We start from the raw sequence: 17,300 nt of genomic DNA on the forward strand, positions 1-17,300 counted from the left end.
TTGTACCAAACAATGTCCTTGGAAACAAGTCCCATTATTCTATCAGCCCACCTCGATGTGTCCTTAGTATCAACAAAAGCACCACGATTGGGAAGATGTGATTTGAACCATTGTCACAATAGGGGAGCACAACATATGACTAACCCTCCTTTCTGGTTATTCTTGTGATGGACAAAATGATAAACATCGCCCAAAAGTGTAGGCACTGAATTTTTCATGACGAAGATGTGGATGGCGCTCATATCAATGAAATCCACAATATTTGGAAACATCACTATGCCATAGACCCCCAAAGCTAAGAGAGCTCTATATTTGTCTCATTCATCATCTTTAGCAGCGGAGCACGCCTTTTCAATCAAGAATTTCAGATGAAAACCAAGACATTTCACTTTCTCAGCAATGTTAGCTTCCACCACATATTTGCTCAAATAAAGAGCAGTTTAAATCTCAAGAGAGGTAGGAGCCTTCAAGGTGCCATAATAGGGTATCTTATCCTTAATAGAGATGTCTAGGAAAGCATAATACACTTCCAAGGTAGGAACCAAGTGGTACTCAGAGAACGTGAAGCAACGAAGAGAAGAATTGTAGAATTTGAGCAAAGTATGGACTCTATCCCACTTTTAATTGGAGCAAAGTCTGTCTATCCCTTTTGATTCCTTCATTTTTAATTGTTGAGCATAAGAGTAGGCAGACAACAACTTCAGAAGGGGTTTTGGAAGAGGCATCGATCATAGGACCAATGATAGAATTCTTTTCTTTCCATCTTTGCTAATTTCTATTATGATTGTCTTTGCGATAAGGGGAATGCCTTGGAAAGCCATAAAATCTGAAGCAAAAGGGTTTGATATGACCATACTTTCCATAGAAATGACACTTCCACAATCTAGACTTAATTCTAGTTTGACCTTTTTGTGGTTGGGCAGGATGTTGGAACATTTGGTCTGACATTGTTGATTAATCCTTCTTTTTAATAAAGGTATCTTTTATCTAACATTCCAGATTTACTAGCTATGCTTTCAAGTTTGGAAGATAGAAGATTTACCATATCTTAAATCTCAATATTTGTGGCTTGGAGTATTTCTTTTTCGTCTTGAAGTTGAGTCAAGTCCTTCATCTATGTTTCACTTATCTTGCAAACTTGTTCAGTTTTATCACAAAGATCTTTGTAGGAGATAGCTAACTCTTAATAAGATAGATCTTTATTATAAGAGTCTTAATCAGATTCATACCTCCTTGTTAGGGCTATGGCCTTTTTTGCAACTTCTCTATTATTTTTTAGAGGATTATATGTTGTGAAAACTCTTCCTTGATCAGTATTGTCCCTTATGATGTTTTAGACATTTGGTCTAGTCTTTACTTTATTTAATAGTTGATTGAGCTCATTCCCTAAAAGTAAAATAGCTATTGACAATCCTTCATCAGTGTTCATGTCATATTGATATTTTTCATTTTTATTTTCGGAAGTTCTAAAGCTATTATCTTTCTCCTTTTTAGTTCTGTCACTTATTATCATTTCAAAGGTGTGAAGTGACCCAATAATTTCATCAACTCTCATGTTGTTAATGTCTTGAGCTTCTTCAATGGAAGTTACCTTCATGTCAAACCTCTTAGGTAAATACTTGAGAATTTTCCTGACAAGTTTTGCTTCAGACATATTTTCTCCCAAGGCACTAGATATATTTGCAATTTCAAGAATATTCATATGAAAGTCCTGAATGCTTTGATCATCATTCATCTTTAGGTTCTCAAATTTGGAGGTTAAAAGTTGAAGTTTAGACATCTTAACTTTTGATGTACCTTCATTAGTTGTTCTGAGGATTTCCCAAGCATCTTTAGCTATAGTACATGTATTAATTAATTTGAAAACATTCTTGTATACTCCATTGAATAGAGTATTCATAGCTTTGGAATTTCCGAGAGCTAGTCTATCATCCTCATCAGAAAAATCTTCCTCTGATTTTAATGACACATTCCCATCTTTGTCCTTTATAATGGGATGATCCCATCCTTTCAGAATAGCCTTCAAGACTTTTCTATCCATGGATTTTAGAAAGGCAACCATTTTGACTTTCCATCACTCATAATTAGAACCATCCAACAAAGGTGGTCAATTGTTGTATACTCCTTCTTTATCCATAGTACCAGAATATATTCTACCTAGAGCTCACCCAATAAACAGAACAAGGTGCCTGCTCTGATGCCAATTTAAATTATAGCACTTACACAACAGATGTCAAGATAGATGTTCTAACGACACATAATGTTCCGACAAATGTTATAACATCTGCTGACTTATAACACACTTATCAAAACTGAAAACTAAATGCAGAATGATAAATAATACAAGGAATTGTTAACCCAGTTCAGTGCAACAACACCTATTGTGAAGGCTACCAAGTCATGAAGGAAATCCACTATTAGTAGTACTAGTTCAAAGCCTAAACAGTCTCAGTTTACAACTTATCTCCTAATCACTACCTAGTGCAACTTAAACCTAGAAATCAACATATAGATATGAGAAATCGACATCCAAATTTTAATCACCGCAGTGATGAACAACAGTCACACACGCCGTACCAAGGGAACCCAATAGAAAGATTACACTTTCCAATAAAAAATACTTAGTCAAGAACCTTAACTAAGAATAATACTTGATCTTATTTAAAAGCTTTGATAAAGGTATATAAAAGTGCAGTACATAAACTTAAATATCACACATAATTATTCACCCATTTTGGTATCAACAATACCTACTCTGGGGGGCTATCAAGCAGGGATAAGTCCACTATGATAGTATCAATTTGAGGTAATATGCGAAAAACCTTCGGTTCACACGTAAACAACCTCCGGTTTACAGCTTTCTCGCCTAATCACTACATGTGCTATACTTCTATCTAAGACTCACCTAGGTATGAGGCCCACCTCAACCCACCTCAATCACAATCATGACAATCAATTACAAAATGTTAGAAGACACGCTTCCAAAACACAGTCACTCAATGCTTAAAAGCTTATGAATGAACAAAAAACTTACAAATCAATGAAAACACCAAATTCTTCTATCAAGATGATATTAGAGAGGCTCACAACAAACAAGACTGCACAAACCCTATCAAAAACTACAATGTAAGTTACACACAAATACTAAGTTTGATGCTTGCTATTTAAAACAATCTTCTAGACTAGACTTGGGCTTCAAATTGCAGCAGGGCATTAAAGAAAATACTCCACAATCTTCTCCATGAAGACAAGGCTTCAATCATTAGTTTACTAAATATTCTCCATATTTAGAAACCAATCAAATATCTTGAAAACAGAGGCAATCTCTTATCCCTAAATCAAGCGCCACATAGGATTACATAATATTCCAAAATATTCTCCACCTATACATAAAACCGACTTCAATAGATCTAGACGTAACCTAATAGACACAATGTCAAATGGACCCTGCATAGGACATCATTCTCGACATATCTTCTTTAGTTGAAGTGAATAGAACATATTGTTCAACATGTTCCCATAAGTTAGTTTTACCAAACATAATTCCAGTCATAACACAGAGAATTAACAATCTCCCCCTTTGGCTTATTTTGGCTAAAACAACTTAACAACTTAATGTTCGAAAATAAATCAAACACAAAAGTAATTCTCAGCCCTGTAGAGAATACGCATCAGAAATTCTACAATCAGAGATGCAACAGAAAAATGAACATGCAAGACATGTTAGTAGTCAGTTGAATCTGCACACATTAGTTGAGATAGGCAATTCCCAACCAATCAGTATGATATTAAGACATTTTGTTTGACATCTCTACACACATGCCAATACAGCTTCTCTTCACACCTATTAAGGAGAATCATAACACTCCCCCTTAATAGCAATAACTCATCAGCAACACACTAGAGAAAAAAATAAATTTCTCTCTCCCCCTCCTTCAGTGGTTAGTGGTTACTGTAAAATCATACAATATTACTCCCCCTTTTTAGCCATAATAGGACAAAGAAAAGGTAAGTAAGTAACCAACAAAGAGAAACCACACACAAACATTAGCATATAATTAATAATGCTAAACAAATCTTGGGCCAACACTAGCAAGTTACACTGAAATTCCTGGATCAAACGGATACACTTGATGGTAACAAGATATCTGAATCCTCACTGAAGTTGCACACTCGTCTCATTGGGAGAGAGACAGTGTTTTAATCTTTGTTCTTTCTCTTCAGTTCTTGACTGCAGCCCAGTCGATAATTGCTATAATTCTTCACACATACAGACGCCCAATTTTCTTCTTAATTTTCAAACTGAACTGCATCCAAAGCCTTTGTAAAATTATCAGCAAGTTGATTTTCTGTTTTCGCATGCTCGATGTCATACCCCAATTTTTGACCCTAAGATCATACATCATTTGCAGTTTAATCACTAATCAAGAGCACTATATTGAAGCTCTATCTTTGATACTGTGATCATCTCTGAGGGGAATCATCAAGCACCAATGATTGTTTTATACTAACCAAATACCAAAAATATTGTTTTGTTTCTTTGTACGCTTTTATTTTGTAGGTACTAAACCAAGACATCCATAAGCAAGGTATTTTCCACATTTTTGACAGCATGAAATCGATTTCCCTCTTGGGTAAATCGATTTCCCTACAACAATTTTAAACAAAATCACATTCTGGACAGCATGAAATCGATTTCCCTCCTGGGTAAATCGATTTCCCTAGTGTATTTTGCGCCAAATTCTGTTCTGGAACAGAGTGAAATCGATTTCACTCCTGGGGAAATCGATTTCCTTGAGGCGAAATTCAAAAAAAAAAATAGAGAGGGAAGCTTGATTTGATTTCGGCACCTATTTTCTTTGACCATTATTGTCATTTTACCAATTTTCCACCTCACCAAAATAATTCCCTTCATTAATTCCATTTTAACCTCATTTTACCATTTTTTACCATTTAAATGCCATTTAATTACCCATTAAACACAAGTTAATTAACCGAGAGCAAATGACCAAATTGCCACTACTCTTGCTTTCATCCTATGAATAGAGGTCACTACTCTCTCATTTCTCAAGCTTGGAGAGCCAAAAAATTGCTTGCAAATTCATTTCTCACCCTTTCCAAAACCCTCACCCAAAGTTCATTTTCATAGAATTAGTGAGATTCACATTGAATCTTGCTAATTTTGAACTAAACCTCCTACATTTCACTCTTTTCTTTGTTTGTTCATCTCCAAATTTGAAGGATCTACACACTTTGTGCTTGTTCTTGAAGCTACTCCAAGATTTTTGTTCAAGAAGTGGTAATTTGCTAAATCCATGATGTAGATCTTTGTTGTTTTGGTTTAATGCATCTTAGATGCTACATTGATGATATTTGCTGGTTTTGTGATGGAAATTTCGTGCTCAAGTTGATGTGTGACCATAAGGTGTTTGTATATTTGTTCAAATCAAGTTTCATGCCTTTAAATGATGTTTTTGCCGAAATTTGCACTGGTGAAATCGATTTCCTCAAGGCTGAAATCGATTTCATGTTGTGCGTAACTTGTTTTTTTGAAAACTGCACTATGGAAATCGATTTCCCCCTGCATGAAATCGATTTCCTGCTGGCAGAATGTGGTTTTTTTGCCTTTTTTATGCTTGTTTAGGCTTTCTTCTTCCTCCATTTCATTAATATCATTGGATCTAGGATGTTGATAGGTTTGAAATGACCAAATCCATAATATTAGATGAATGATATTAATGATAGTGTGAGTTGATTTTACTTTATGCATTTTATCTTCTTCTTCTCTTTTTTTTTTGATCGATGAAAGTCTTAACACCTTGAGAATTCTATGGATTCTTGGTAAAGACTAGAGCGCTACCTTTTTTCTTTTCGTGCGGTATTGCTTTCGGAGAGTGATCTACATATCGCTTCTCTTGCATGCATTAGCACATAAAGTTTTGACCGGCCTCGTTGTAGGGTGATTTCTACATAAATCACTTGGCGATCTGCTTAACATAGCGCAATATTTCGTGTCCCGAATAAAAAGATAAAATATAGAAGAGAATTGTATGCAGTTGATTTAAGACTTATGGAGGTTTATCGTGTGGTCGCTATGATTTTATCAAGCTTCTGATAAATGTCCATTGAATTTAAATCCGAGTACATCCTTCACTCACCATCGATCTTCATTACTAACTTTGATAACGTACTTGACAAGTTTCAAGATGATTATCTTTAACATCTAACAATTGACTTTAATTTATGCAATTTATTATATTGCTCTTTATATTTCTCGCTTTATCGCTTTATTTTGTCATTTCATCATATTTACATTCCGCTATTTTCTCTTTGTCCACTTGGACACTATGTTTATGTTTCCGCTATTTTTTCTTTGTCCACTTGGACCATACTTTACTTTTATGCTAAAACACTAATAATCAACAAAAATCTAAAAAACACATAAGGCTCTCATTCAGACTATCGGTTACTATCCTGAGCATTTTGGAGATTTGGACTTATGGACTTAGTACCTCTGGACCCTTGTTCTATTATTACTCTGTTGTTATTCTGTCAGTCTGGCATTGGATTGTTGTCTGTTTGTGTATGCAGGTATTTCCTTGAAAGTCCTTGATAGTTAATTCCAAGGCATTGAGATAAGGATTTTACCCGAAAACAGCCGTTACTCTGCCCGATTTTCGTCAGAATTTTAATGTGCTTAATGCAAAGTGGTGCTAAGATAATACGTTCATCTGGATCCCCAAGTGATAATTTTGGTTTGGTATTGATATTCCAAAGGATGGGAAATCTACTTTGACTCTTGATGTCAAGTGTTGGCTTCTTATTTGGTTAGACCGTTTCTTTCCTTAGCTTTTATTTTATGCATTAGGTTAGCCTCTTCATCTCCTCTCACTTCTTAGATTTTCAAAATCTTCTCCCTTTTTCAAAAACCTTATTATGTTTGCAACCTTTTTAAAACCTTTTCTTAAAAATATCTTTTGCCCTTAGCGGCTTTTCTTCAAAAAGTTTAGACACAATTAATTGTTGAAACGAGTGGTTATACCCCACGATTTTGAAATTGATTGATATAATGAGATCTTTTCCGCGTTAGAGAGCTAGTGGCATACTCGTTGATTTTATCTGAGTTGGAGCCCTTCTTTCATTTGCGATGCAAAGAACTCATTTGTTCTCATGCTCAAGATCAATGGTTGAGTATTTCTCTCTGACGATGATAAAGTGTTTATTCGTTTTTAAAAAATGTTTTCCCTTTTAAGCGGAACTACATTAGCTCTGACTTCTCCATTGCACCGAGGAGGTATGTAGGCACAAAGCTTAATTCTTTGCTGAGCTTATTTTAAAAATAAAACAAACCCCTTTTTAGCACACACGACACAGATTTTCAAAAAGGTTCCTGTGGAGTACCACATATATGAGGGGTGCTTTAAACCTTCCCCTCATATAATCAACACCCGTACCTGAGATATCTTTCTTATTTTAAAAACAAAACTTTGGTTTTTTCGTTCTTTTCCCTTTTCCTTTGGAAACAATAAAGCGCGGTGGCGATTTCAAGCGAAATATTGATTCGAGTCAATTTCATGGCTTCGATATCAGAATTTCCCCGCTACATTCGAGTGTTATGATTTTTTCTTCAACAAGGTCCCTAATAAAATGATGCCTTATCTCAATATGCTTAGTCTTAATGTGTTGAATAGGATTTTTGGAAATTATCATAAAATAATGTCATAACATCTTGTGTGACATTGTATTCTTACAGTATTTGCTTCATCCATAATAGTTGAGAACAACTGCTACCTGTTATTATATACTCAGCTTCAGTTGTTCAAGGCGATACATAACTGCTTCTTGCTAAACCGCGAGATCAAGTTGTTTCCCATAAATAAACATCCACTACAAGTACTCTTTCTATCATCAGCACTTCCAGCCCAATCAGCATCACAATAACCCGATAACGCAGAGTTTGAGTTATGTAAATACAATATACCATAGTCACATGTACCATTCACATACTTCATAATTCTTTTTACTTGATTGAGATGACTTAATTTAGGTTCTGCTTGATACCTATCACATACTCCTACATAAAAATTAATATCTAGTCTGCTTGCAATAAGGTAGAGAAGGCTACCAATCAGGCTTCAGGTGTGTAGGAGCAAGAGTTCTTTTGTGACTGGAACTCTCAAACCCAAACTTCTTCACAATATTATTTGCATATTTTTCTTGGCAAAGAAAAATATAGTCTTCCATCTACTTGATTTGTAACCCAAGAAAGTAGATTAATTCACCAACCAAGCTCATCTAAAACTCAGATTGCATTTGCTTGATAAAATGTTGGACTATCTCATCTGACATCCCACCAAAGACAATGTCATCAACATAGATTTGAGCTACCATAAGTTTTACATCCTTCTCTTTGAAAAAGAGAGTCTTATCTATTCCACCCTTTTTGTATCCATGATAAACTAGAAACTCAGTCAATCTTTCATACCAAGCTCTGGGAGCTTCTTTCAAACAATACAAGGCTTTATTCAGTTTGAACACATGGTGTGGAAAGGCGGGATCACTGAAACCCTTTAGCAGTTCAACATACACCTCTTCATTCAGATAGCCATTTAGGAAGACACTCTTTACGTCCATTTGGAACAACTTGAACTTTAAAATACATGCAACTCCGAGTAGTAACCTATAGATTCCAGGCGAGCTACAGGAGAAAATGCCTCATCAAAGTCCAATCCCTCAATTTGAGTGTATCCTTGAGCAACAAGTTTGGCTTTGTTTCTGGTAACAACACCTCGTTCATCCAACTTGTTCCAATAACATTAATTCCTTCAGGTCCTGGAACTAAGTCCCTACCTCATTCCTCCTGAAGTGTTCAAGTTCCTCTTGCATAGCATTAATCCAAAACTCATCAGTCAAGGTTTCCTTGGCATTATTTTGTTCAACTTTTGAAACAAAGTAGGAGTTTGACACAACTTCTATTTACGTGGTGGTTACCCCTTTATTTAGATCTCCTATGATAATCTCCTTAGGATGATCTTTCTGAATCCTGATAGAAGATCCTTTAGCAATTGTCTCTGTGTCTGCAGATTCAGCATTTGCATTTGAGTCACCACCATTACCAGCCAGGGGAGGGGATGTTTCAACATTCTCTGTAGGAGGAAATGTTTCAGCATTATCCATAGGAAGGAATGTTCCAACATCATCTACGACATCAACTTGTTTTGGTAACTCATCAATCACCACATTTATGGACTCCATCACCACCTTTGTTCTTGTGTTGAACACTCTATATGCTATACTGTTGGTATAGTATCCCAGAAACATTACCTCATCACTTTTAGGGTCCATTTTCCTTCTGTAATCTCAATGATTTGTTGTCACGCACAGATCAAAAACGAGTGTTTTATAAAAATGGTAGTTTAGCGGTAACGAAAACTCGAATATCGTTCTCTCAAGGATTCTTGATTATTACTAACTAACAGTAAATCGATTTAGGGGGTTGGTTTTAGGATCGATTTTATAAATAGTACAACTAAGTGATTATGAAATAAGTGATTATAAAATAAGTCAATCTACCGATTCGATTCTTACCAATCATCGATTATTATAACTTCACTACCATAAGCGGATTTCATTCCCGTTCGATTAAAATATCAATCGACAAGCACAACAATATTATAAGAATTATATTTCTCGTTTGCCGAATTAAGCATTCGGTTAAGCATAAAGCGGATTAACGATTAAGCATACGATAAAATGCTTATAAATTGAGAAACTTAAATCAATCGAACAAAACAATCTACTCTATGAATAATTTGATTAAGCAAATGATAAACACAAAGTGGAATTTAATGAATAGGAATTATATTGCAAAATTATATTATTCTCATAGTATTGGAACCTGAATACGGAAGATTAACCAACGACGATTAGTTCTCTATCAATTCGTACTAGCTTGCCAAATTATTTAGTTAATAGTAAACATGAATAAATGTTACACGGCCAAACCTAGGTGATAGTGAAAAAACCAAATCGGGTCATAACCCAATTGGGTCAAATACATAACCCAGGCCCATAACAAATGGCCAAAAACAAAAATATAACTAATGATCCAACTTAAACGGAATTATGGGAATTTGGCCACTTATCCAAAACAATCTTCAACCGATTAACTAACAATTTGGTCACGAGCTTATACACAACGTGTTTTAATACCTTATGCTACAACAAATGTTTTATTTTTAATTGATATATAAAATATTATTTTAAATTAATATGTTGATTTTGTTATATATTTATGGAGAAAAATTAACTATAATTTTTTATGTGTAGTTTGTACTATTTCTCGATTAAAATATATCAAGTGTATTTAAATATCATTTAGAAAGTAAAAATAGGAGGAAATTATACATTTGTCATTTTTTTATGGAAAATAGTATAAACTACACCTAAAGAATTGTATTTAAGTTTTCTCCTATATTTCTTAAAAAGTCTTTCAACCAAAAAAAATGCGGAACGGAAATTTCTTTTAACATATATTACTTGGTGGGAGATAGAGTCAAAATATCTTATGATTTTATTTATAAATGGTTACATATTAATACTTTTACCAATGTTTTAAAAATCGGACCAAAGATAGATCAAACAAAGCTTCCGATTTAAGGTTTAATTGGTTCAACTGATTAAACTTATGGTTGAATCTTTTATCAAATAAACTAATAATATAAAACTAATTTTTGATAGATATGTCACACATGATCCTATGTTCACAACTTTGTCAAATTTTTGTTAAATAGACTAAAAAACAAACAAATTCAAAAAATCATCGATCGAACTCCCGGAGGTCCACCATCACCTTCTCCAATCGCAATTCACAAGTATTCCACTAAAAATAGTCCTTCTCAACATACTCTTTAAATATCGTATGATTTTCTTATAGATGGTTATATATTAATACATTTATTCTATTACTATAGATTAAATTACATTATTAGAAATGATTAGGCAGTGGAAAGATCACCAAAATTTATTATTATTTTTTACTATTATTAATTGGCAAAATACCCTCTTTGGTCCCGTATGTTAACCTCGGGGTTCATTTTGGTCCCTTAACTTCAAAAAGTTCCAGATTGGTCTTTTAACTCTTCAAAAGGTGTCATTTTAGTCCTTTTTGTCATATTAGCGACGAAAAAACTCAAAAATTGGTCGCTAAATCCGTTGCTAATATGCCAAAAAGGACTAAAATGACACCTTTTGAAGAGTTAAAGGACCAATATGAAACTTTTTGAAGTTAAGGGACCAAAATGAACCTCGAGGTTAACATACGGGACCAAAAAGGGTATTTTGCCCTTATTAATTTGTAGTTCAACTAAAGGAGTAGAATACCACTAATTAAGGCAAGATTAATAGTAGAAGATGAGAAGTTGGGCCAAATATTATTTAAAAAACTGTATCATAAATAAGTCACTTATTTTAAAATTTTTAAAATTATACGGAAAAAGAAATAAAACAACAATTAAGCCTTATTTCATTAAGAAAAAAATTTAAAATTACATCAATCAGACTCTCCGAGTTCTTTCATCACCTTCCCGAATCATATTTCATAAGTCTTCCACTAGAAAATCCATTCTTAACTAGTTATTTCCTTCACTGAAAATACACCAACTTGAATTTTCTATTTCAGATTGTCCATATCGTGTAAGATGTTTAAAGAAACAAAAAAGATATTAAAAAATTTCAGCAATCGGACTCTAGAGGATCACCTTCACTTTTAAAGATCATAATTTAGAAATCGTCAACTTGAAAAAGTCATTCCAAATGACTCTTTCCTACTTAAGAAAATACAGACTTACATTTCCAATATCAAACTGTCCAATTTTTGTTAAATAGACTAAAAAACAAAAAAAAAAATCAAAACATTTATCGATCAAACTACCGGAGGTCCACCATTACCTTCTCTAATAATATTTTTTTTAAAGTCTTTTAAAATCACTATTTAATAATACCAGTAAAGGTAAGTGTATAAAACAACATATCTAAAAATTGAAATATATATTTTTGGATCAATAGAGTAAATAGTAAAATCAAATTACAAACATTTTCAATAATAAAAAGGAAATACCAAAATACCAATATAAAATATATTTTTCATACTATTTTTGTTATAAGTTTTCCAAGAGATTTTGGTTAAATGCGGTTACATCATTAATAAAAACGGGGAACTACATACGTGTCACTTTAATTTTATATTTAAAATTTGAATCTTATAAATAACAATACTTTCATAAAAACATTTGATATATTTGAAGATAGTTATCATAGCCATAGTTATAAATTGGATATGGTAAAACATTAAACAGTTAATAATTGAAAATAAAAAAGAAGTATTATCAAATCAAATTTATCTAATTTTATTGATTGTAAAACAAAGTCAAAAACGCAAAACATTGTATTATAAATAATAAAATATCTTAAGCAAAACCTTTATTCAAGAAAGAAGGTTTTAGTTTCTTCATTAAAAAAAAGGCCTTACTTGAATAAAGAAAATAGAAAGGAGGTTAGGAGAAATATCATGACAGATGGTTTATCTAGCAAGGTTGAAAATGATAAAAGATGCGTGCGTGATTTTGTTTGACATGAACATCCCAGCAAAACTTTATAAATTTGATGACACCATGAACAATAGTTTTAACACAATGGATATAAATCGGTGTTAAAACTATTGTATACACCAAATTGTAATTCATTTTTTTTAAAAGAATAAAATATACTATTTGCATATTATTGTAGATTATTTTTGTATTTTCACTCTCTCTTCTCTTTCTTTTTCTTATAATTCCCGTAACTTTTTAATTCAATATTTTCATACCTACCCTAACCCTAACGTAATGCTAGATTTTTAATCCTTAATTTTTTAATACTTCGATACTGTATGTTTTAATTTGGTATTTAAAATATTGATTTTAATTAATATGTTAGATTCTATGTTTATTTGGTTATTTCAATTACTTTAAATTAGTGATTCATTTAATCGAAATAGTTTTATTGAATATGTGTATACATAATTCATTTATTTTCAATATTATTTTTTAAATTATATGTTACTTGTTGGATTGTGATAATGACAAATAATTATATTATTAATGAAAAATTATTGAATAGAGAACACACTTACTTTAGATAGTGCACAGTAATGGTGGAAAAAATATCTTAATAAATCTATTAGCCAAATGAGTGAATGAAATGAAAAAAATTTATCTTAAAATGTCACATTCCTAAGAATAAGTTTACGATTAATAAAACAAAACTACATGTTCTATAATAAAATATTTTTCATATTTATTTTTCTTTAAAATATCATTTATTTAATTATAACTTTTATTCAAAAAATTGTAATAATTATAATTTAAAATAATTTTTTTAATTTATAATTTTTATTCTAGTCTTAATTATTATTATTATTAACAAATAATAATTATTTTATTTTCATAACTTTTATTTATTAATTATAATAAAAAAAATTAATTGATATTTTAATTAGTAATCATAATCGTAGTATCAAAATGCAAAATTATTCTTTTAAAGTGTTTTAAAACCTTATGCTACAACAATGTTATATTTTGAATTTATATATAAAACATTTTCAATTAATATGTTGATTTTGTTATATATTTAAGGAGAAAGTTAAGTAAAATTTGTTAGGTGTGTTTTATACTTTTTCCCAATTAAAATATGATAAGTATATTTAAATATCATTTAGTAAATAAAAATAGAAAGAAATTGTAAATGTATAGGAGGAAATTATACACTTGTCATATTTTTAATTAAAATATGACAAGTGTATTTAAATATCATTTAGAAAATAAAAATAGGAGGAAATCCTAAATGTATAGGAATAAATTATGCACTTGTTATGTTTTTTTTTCGGAAAATAATATAAATAACACCTAAAGAATTTTAACTAAATTTTCTTCTATATTTATTTAATAATTTCAAAATTTTCTTAAAAAGCCTTTCAACCAAAAAAAAGTGGAACGGAAAATTTCATTTTACATATAATAACTTCAAAAATAATTAATTATTAATGATATCTTTGTTCAACTATTGATGGGGTGAGAGATAGAGTAAAAAACTCTTTGAATATCTTATGTTTTTTTTGAAATGGTTATATATTAATAGTATTAATATTGATTAAATTACATTTTTAGAAATGATTGGGTAGTGGAAAAATCACCAAAATTTATTATTATTATTATTATTATTATTATTATTATTATTATTATTATTATTATTATTATCTAGCTAAATTCTATACTTCTTAAAAGTAAGCAACATAGTCATCCACTTTTTTGGTATAAGCAGCATTTTTCAATTAATTGCATGTAGGGGTGTGCATGGATTAATAACCAAACCAAATTGAACCATATATATGGTTTGGTTTGGATCATAAAACTATTTTATTAAAACCGGTTTATTTTATTAAAACCAGTTTAGATATGGATCGGTTCAGTTTTAAACCGGTTTTTTACAAAAACCAGTTTTTAAAAAAATACTGGTTTTAAACCGGTTTCTCTCAAAACCATTTATTTATTTTCTTAAAAAAATTAATTTTGCAAAAAAATAGTTTTAAAACAGGTTTTTTAAAAAAAAAAATCAGTTTTAAAATCTCAAAATCATTTCTTGATGGTTATTGATTTTGAAGTTTTTATTGGATACTTAGCTACTGCATCTCTACTGGTATCTACATGCTCACGTTAAGATACAACATCAAGGAGAGAAGCAAACAACATGTAATAAATAATGCAGCAAATTCCTAAACAATTTTCTTACTAAAATCATAATATTTGAATTAAAACTATTTATATTCATAGACAATATATATCAAGTTTGAGCTCTTGATTAGAGATTTAACTAGCAACATTACATTTTGCAAGTATTTTCATAACCATAAAAAAATAGAGTATTAATCTATAATTACTGTAAATATCAGCACTTAAGATAAATTTGCATTCAGTTTCACCGCAACTGTGTGCGAGGCGAGGACCATTTGGGTGTGAAGCAAAAGAGATATTTTATTGAGAGTCTGTTTCATAAATTGGAATAGGGTACCCAATAGATGAACCACATAATAACCGGTTTATATTTGGATAACAAAATGTATACCCAATTTTATATTTTTGCATTTGGTTTGGATTTAAAAAAGTGGAACAATTTAGATACTAATTTGGTTAACAATAACCGGTTTTTTTGTGCACCCCTAATTGCATGACTATGGCTAATATGATATGAGAGTCAATTTTATGACTAACAAAGATATCCAAGTCTCTCATGGTACTGATCAAATTAGCACAATTCAGCTTTACAACATGCAGCATAGGCATCCCGGTTAGGAAGGTTATAGAAGACAAAATCGACTCATATCATTTGGGAAGGAGCATGGATGTAATTTTATATTTATTGTTGGATCAAGGAAGACTAAACTTGAAGAAATCGAAATGCTTTAAATCTGAAGATGAAGAAGAAAAGTTAGTCGATTCATTTCAACTAGGAAGGACCGTACATGATCAAAGGAGTACTCAACAATTTTGCGCCATCGCAGCCTTTTTTACCTAAGTGGACTAGACCATCGCGGTCTCTTGCCGCATTTGTCAAAATTGCGCCACCGCGGTCTTTTTGACTTAAAGTCGACTAGACCATCGCGGTCTCTTATCTTGTTTGTCAAAATTGCGCCATCGCGATCTTTTTGACGTAAAGTCAACTAGACCATCGTCGTCCCTTGTCACATTTGTCAAAATTGCGTCATCGCAGCCTTTTTGACGTAAAGACGACTAGACCATCGCCGTCGCTTGTCACATTTGTCAAAATTGCGTCATCGCGGCCTTTTTTACATAAAGACGACTAGACCATCACAGTCTCTTCTCACTTTTTTCAAAATTACGCCATCGCGGCCTTTTTTTACGTAAAGTCAACTAGACCATCGTGGTTTCTTGTCACGTCTGGAACAATTGCGTCATCGCAGCCTTTTTATCATATCTAAGTCGATTATGCCATCGCGGCCTCTTTCCACAAAAGCCGGTTACACCTCTGGGCCTCTGTTCGCTTTGAAGAAATTATAAATTTAGAAGGATGGCCAAGACAAAGCTAATTTATTTATTTACCCAAATAGTCGGTATATGAATAACTTAGGTATCATGGGAGAACAAAATAGCTTTTGCTCAAAACTTCACCCTCAAAAGGGGCTCTAATGCATCCCAGAGTGGGAACCTAGCCGGGTTCCTATAAAACACCTATAAATCGAGATCCCGATGGGCCTCTCTGACTTCTCCAAAGTCTAAAAAATCATCAAGTTTTACGGTAATAGGAGTAGAAGATATGCAAATAATATTTCCGATTAAAGCATGATTCCTAGCCGAGTCGAAAAATATTACGATTATACTAAACAAATACCCTTAACAAGTCGGAGAAGACGTGCTTATGACAAGCTTAAACATAAAGGGATCGAATTAAACATCCAAATGTGTGTACAAATCAGCTAGGTAATATACACTCATGGCTATCAATAAATAGCCATAAGTAGGGCAAATATTTTAGCCTAGATCTATTTAGGAGCATCTAAGAATTTCCATGATCTGCTGCGATCATAAAAATGCAAGGTCGGACATTAAGTTAACATAAAAGTGTTGACAAATAAAGTCAGGATCTCACTGGGGTTTTCTAACTTCTCCATATGTAGAACTTTGCAGTTTCTAGGACGCCATCATGACAGGAACTCACTGGGTCTTGTCGTGGCCGGCCAAAAATATTCAGAAGTTTGCACATTCGAAATACAGAGTCGCCACCAAATTTTATTTATCCCCAAAAGGGAAGGGAAAATAATGATAAAACCCACAAAGAAAGATAAAAGGTATAAAATAAATATGATAACCAGATTGGGGTTCGGGAGTCGGTTAAGTAAGGGGAAGGTATTAGCACCCCTTTACCTCCATCGTACTCGATGGGACCCATTTAATTATTCTTGTGATTAATTGTTAGTGTGATATTTACTTGCGTTCTTATTTTTATGAGAAAGAAACAAAATTAAAGTTTTTTATTATCGTGCTCGCCAAGACATTTGTATCTTGTGCCTACGTATTCCCTAGTGCAATGGGAAAGTCAGAGCAATCATAGTTCGAAGTAAAACTATGAATTTTTGTTGTTTGATTTTAATGAACGACGTGTGAATCTCTCTTTATGAAAAGGTGGTGCGAACTAAGTTAAAGGGTCTTTAATGGAATCAAAGCATTCAAACAAAAGCTTAACGGCCA

This window comes from Vicia villosa, linkage group LG5 (genome assembly GCF_029867415.1).
Source record: "Vicia villosa cultivar HV-30 ecotype Madison, WI linkage group LG5, Vvil1.0, whole genome shotgun sequence".
Lineage (NCBI taxonomy): Eukaryota > Viridiplantae > Streptophyta > Magnoliopsida > Fabales > Fabaceae > Vicia > Vicia villosa.